This window comes from Hetaerina americana, unplaced genomic scaffold, assembly GCF_022747635.1.
Source record: "Hetaerina americana unplaced genomic scaffold, ioHetAmer1.1.p SCAF_777, whole genome shotgun sequence".
Lineage (NCBI taxonomy): Eukaryota > Metazoa > Arthropoda > Insecta > Odonata > Calopterygidae > Hetaerina > Hetaerina americana.
The window spans coordinates 48,790-55,142 of NW_027287402.1; positions in this window are offsets into that span (position 1 = coordinate 48,790).

The window sequence follows — 6,353 nt, forward strand, 5'->3', positions numbered from 1 at the left end:
TTCACCTATCTCGGAAGTACTATCATATGGTATGGAAGAAGTACTACAGACATCAAGTGAAGAATAGCTCAAGCTAAGAGAGCATTCCCAATGGAAAGACAGCTGCTGTGTTCAAAGAAGATAGAACTAAAGACAAGGAAACAATACGTGAAAACATTCATATGGGGCGTGGCACTCTATGGATCAGAAGCATGGACCATCGGAAAAGTAGACCAGAAAAGACTAGAAGCCTTCGAAACCTGGTGCTAGGGCAAATAAAAAAGAAAGTATATGATAAACATAACAGTTTCAGGTTTAACTTTGTGGACTTCCTTCATTATGAGGGTAAAAAGAAACTTGACATTTCCACCTGATAATGATGCGCAGCATCGAGACCATGGTCGTGAAATATTAAATCTTTCTGGTGTAAATGTTAAGTTCCTTTTTACTCTCATAAGAAAGTACATTGCAAAAAATACCAATCAGATAGGGTAGGATGGAGGGCTGCAGTCAACCAATGTTAGGATTGAATGACCAATGATGATGATGGTCTATGATTCCCAATTACCTAATATACCATACTGCCCAAAACTCGTTTTTAATAGCTTTGGATGAAGTGACTCACTTGTCCGGGGTGATACCAACCAGCAGAGTCACCCTGCCTTTCGTTATCTCTCTGATTTTTTGAACCATTGACACGTGAACTCCACCTGTGCTATGCGATCCGTAATTGCCCCATGTATTATTCATTTTTTCCATTATTATTAAGTTTTATTAACAATGTGAGGCCCCGATATCAGGAAGTAACTTTGATGACATTCGTGGGAAAGAAAAACATCTGTATTGGCCTTTATGTATTTATTGAATGGAGAAACACATACAAGTACAACTCAAACTACAGATTATTAATGCAACAATTCCTGAGTGTAAATATCATTCGCCTAGACCAGGATTCAAATCCAGATCCCTCAATGTACGGTTCAGTACTTTAGCCAGTTAAGCTATCGAGGCATCCTCTTTAACTCTGAAATTTTGGGGGCTTTTAAAGGAACAAGATGTTGTGATGAAATACCTTTGGCTTTAAATTACTGACCGAAATACCATTGTCACCAGACTGCTTTATGAATACATATGTGATTACCGAAAATTATTCTAAAAATCAAATAACACATGGCATGTGAAAACTTGAAAATCGACTGCTTCAGATACTGTTAGGGTTATTAAATTGGAGATATTTTCCCGGTGACCTAAATATGCTAATTCACGCCTACCTGCAGTGATGATGCCCTGGCCAATAGCAGAAAGAAGTTCTTCTGAGGGGCAGGTTGTGTTTTGTTGGTCATCATCAAAAAGAAAACAAAAAGATATCCCATAAAAAATTAGGTTCTGTTGTCCTTGACAATCAATCACCTTTCACATCCTTGTGAGCAGCTTTTTAATACCGATATCTTACTTTTCTCCCACCATGTCACAAGTCAACTGATGACTACTCCTTGTACTCCCTCATCTGACTTGAATTTCTGTCCTCCAAAGGGTATTTTGAGAGCGGGAAACAAGTGGTAGTCGCTGGGGGGGCAATGTCCTCTGGGCTGTAAGGAGGGTGGTCGATGATATATCCCAGCAGCCAAATTCATTGAGTAGGGTGGTCATTGTTTGATGTGACGCATGTGGACGTGCATTGTCATGATATGCATGAACACACTCCTTTGGTGAGCCTGCCCCTTCTTTTGTTTTCGATGGCTCGTCGAAGTTTCTTTATAATCTCGTTGTAGCTTTCTGAGTTGATAGTTGTTCCTTTCGGCGTGAAATCCACTAACAGATCCCCCTTCCTGTCCCAGAAAACGGTAGCCGTAACCTTTCCCACTGACTTCTTTGTCTTAAATTTTTTGGGCTTTGGTGACGCCATTGTTTCAACTGTTCCTTCATCTCCAGAGTGTAGTGATGGACCCATGTTTTGTATCCAGTCACTATCGAATCCAGAGATCAGACAAGGAAGTGCAAGAAGCAGTTGTTGGTTGGATTCACAACGCAGTGGGAGAAAGGTACGACGCCGGTATTAAAAAGCTGGCTACAAGGGTGCAAAAAGTGATTGATCGTCGAAGTGACTATGTAGAAAAATAGCTAATTGCTCAACCTTTCCAATGATGTATGCAAAGTTGAGAATAAATTTGATTTTCCATGAAAAAAAATAGGAGGCCTTACTTTTCAATACTCCCTCGTAACATCAACTTTTCTTTGTTGCAAGATGGTTCTCCTGTAATTTATTGAATATATTTATGAAAAAGAGAGGGAAAGTCAGTCAAAAGATCACATCCATCATCCATGGTATTTCCTTGGGTCTGGTTGGAAAGCAATTACCAATTAATGCAGTGTTCAATGCTTTCCAGAACTGGTGAGTATTGGGATTGTGAATATGTCCAGTTTTGCCTAATAATATTGAAAAAATTTTCCATGAGACCTTGATGAAGGCTTCTTGTGTTGAGGTGCCAGAAATGCTTAGTTTTCAGTTCAGCCCACAACAACATTATCACCGCTCTAATGGTTGTGAACTATCCATCCTGCAAAGGAGGACGGATCATATTTTTCTTTCCCAGGAACCCCCATGTCCTCATATGGATCACTGGCAATCAACACTTGCCAAAATCAGAAAGGAATGCTAGTTTTTGGCAGCTGGCACTGAAATATTTTAAAGATGCTACCATATTTTCTCAGTAATGGCTCTGCAGTTAAGGAATAAAATTATATTACATTTGTGGTATTGCAAAGGAATACTGACCAATATTACTCACAACCAGGGTGAGGAAGAAGTTATAGTGTCACATTGTTAATAATGTTTGTTAACATGTACACCATTAAATCAAGGCAGATGTGACTGTAATGTAATGAGACAGGCTAAACCAATATTAATCTTTAAAAAGCAGTTGCACAAAGGGAAAACTATTTATTTATTTAAGTGTAATGTGAATGACATCACCCCAAAGTTAAAATATAGGAAAAAAAAATAAATAGTGAATGCAAAAATTGTAAAATTTAGTCCCAGCTATGACAGAATATAAAAGAACTAGAACAGCAAATTGGCTTCCTATCTCAAAAAGAAAAGTACAACAGAATACTAACCGCCTCCCATTTTCCTTTAAATCAGTATCAAATTGACAATGTGTTTTCAACAAAAGTAAATCAAAAGGACCTCCTGAATGAAAAATGACCCTGATGTTGCATTACTGCCACTCAGTTGGGAATATTGTCTTTATAACATGTTTTTTAGTCTCTATATAATAAAAACAACACTAACTATTCCCTCAACTATCACCGTCATGACACCAGAGGAAGGCACAACATCCATCCATCATCCATTATTAGACCCAAGGCATTAAATTAGGGCCCATGGAAATGGGTATCAGATTATATAACAAATTACCCAAAAGTATAGAGGATACTAAGGCAACTACTGTATTCACATATAAATTAAATGGATATCTACAATGTAGCATGCTCTAATCAGTTGTTGAATATCTCGCCAATATTCCTGATCTAAAAGTCCATACTTTTAGTTCATAGCAATGCTCTTAAGTCTAGTTTATATTGATGCTCGGTGATTTTAAATTAATATTTGTGTGTTTGTTACATTAATGTGTGTGTATTCGTGTTACATTTAATGTAAATGTCAGTGCCACATTCTGTATCTCAATTGAGCCTGTATACATAGCATTTTTTTGGACGTGCCTTATATCATGAACATACACCATCCAACTGGGATTTTTGTAATATGATCTTTGGGCAAATAAAATGTGTTGTTATTATTATTGAGTGATTTCCAATTACATTATACCACAAACACAGCTGCCAGTCTGTGGCATTAGGCAGTGGTACGCCCAGCCCTGTGTATAGATTACACTCCCGCCTTCAATCACCAGCTTCTCATCTTCCAAGCAGAGGCAATGGCAGTATACTTGGTACTTACCTCTTCTTGGACTATATATACCGAACCATTCTTTGAATACTATATTTGTAAACAACCACTCTGTGCCGGCTGTGCTGCCTCACATTTGGGGACCAAACCTCAGTTCGGTAACATTTTCATTTCCTTATTGAATGAAAAGAAACCATCACACGTGACTTCGAGATGCATCTCCTTGGCAGCCAATTTTGCCACCCGTCCTGCCTCAGTAAAACTGCTCTGGTTGGACACATTGGCCCTCTATGGGGACATATACTGGGATAGAGGTTTGTATCAGCAGGCAGAGAAATTTTGGTTCTCAAAGGGCCATGCCTCCAGTCTTCCCTGACTACATGGCCCTTTGGCAGCATCTCAAAGCTGGAAGATGGGCTTGTTATCGAACGCTGTCCATGGGGACAAGTCATGAATGAGATGCAATCCACCAAACACTTTGGGAATAGCAGTGGCACGGGAGGCACATACTGGCTTACTCTTCGATAGAATACCATGCACGGCCGGTGATTCAAGGAGCTCGACTAATTTGGAATCATTCCAAGAGTCATGGAAAATGTTCGGCTGGTTTGAGGATGTTCGCACCATGTGTTGAAAGACTAAGCACACTTGGATCGTCATATGGGTATTCATGAATCTTTGCTGATGAGGGTCCCTTCCCCAGTACTGTCTTCCCCTATTTGGAAGATGGAGGAGTTCTTCTTACGGGATCATACTGGGGTTTGTTAGGGGCAGGGATGACCCGGAAACCCAGTCCACTGCACGATACTTCTACAGAAGGGTCCTCCTCTAAGTCAGTGGCCCCCCTCTCCATATCAGCATCCCAGAATTGTCAGAAACACTATCTCATGCAGGATTGATAATTCAAATTTCAAAGTATCAGGCAACAGAATATTTGGTTTATTTTTCTACTCAATGCACACACATTTAATTCACTATTGTTAAATACATTTTTAAAATCTTTTTTAACCTTATGTAAAGTTCTGAATTGATAACGATTTTATAGGACATTGTAATTAAAATGTGAACTTTTGGTTCATGATAATGATCTATCTTCTGTCAACTAAAAATAAGTAACTAAATCTCAAACCACACTATATGGGTATACTTACTGGTAATATGCATAGAACCCAATTTAATTGATGAATATGTGAGGAAAAAATGAAAAAAATTACTGCACATAAAGTGATGAATGCAGGAAAACAAGGCTTCTGGAGTGATACTTGAATTTCCATTATTTATCCATGAATGTACAAACATATTGACAATTTTTTCCTATGTTAGAATGTAATTTAGACAAGTACAGATTGTGTATTATGTGCATTGCATTGCATGCACTAAATTTTTTACATTAAATAATAGATTTCCATAGAACATGATAAAAATTTAATCTCTAGGAATAACAAAATATACAGAAATATAGATTTATCTCATGTCATTTGGCTTTCAATTTCCATATTTACAATTTTAAGTATTATTCAAAAACACAATAAATTAACGTGATGGTTCACATTTCACCCATCCAAGCAAAAGAATGAAAATGGAACATTTAGTTGGCAATTCTCTTCTATGTACACTGAAAGTGTTACAAAACTATATTTTGATGACTACAATGTGACAAGATGAGTTTGAAAAACAGAAAATATATTTGACATAAATTCCAGACAAAACAAAATACTTTCAGTATCTCATTAAAGTCTGAACTATTTCTCATAAATATATATTTTCTAGGGCTTCTTGATACAGATGTCAGCTGCTGGTCCATTTATCATGAATCTTCAGTCAACTGAGAATAATTAGTTAGAGCTCACACTCTGCCATATATATATACTAATTATACCTAGTGGTGAGATGCACAGCAACAAATTTCATAGACGCAACCCATAATATGCATGGCAAAAATAGAAAATATTTATCCAACAAGTACCAAATTAATGAATAATGGATGTTTTAAAGACTTTATACAGTTTTCATTGGCCAAACAAGTGATGATGGCATTACTTAAGGCAACTCCTACCGAAGGTTAATTAGTCTTCTAATCTCAAATTAGAGTGATTTTATAGAACCCACCTGATTATGTGTTCTTCATCTTGTCTTGATTTATAACCTTCTAGAAGGGTATTTTTCAAGGAAAAATACAGTCGCAGATTATGCCAACTAGATAGTGTCTTTAAAATATCATTTCTAAAAAAATGTGACATCGTTCCACAATTAATCGTAATGTACTAGAATGGTCCGATAAGGACCATGAAATGATCTGCGTAAAATTATTAAGCGAGAATAACAAAAACTTCTTAAACATCATTGCCGTTTATAGAAAACCCACCGATGGCCTCCAGATAATAGAGGCCCTTGCCGCCTCGTGCGCGGAAAACCCAGGTAGTTGAACCCTAATAGCGGGGGACCTTAACCTCCCCAACGTTCA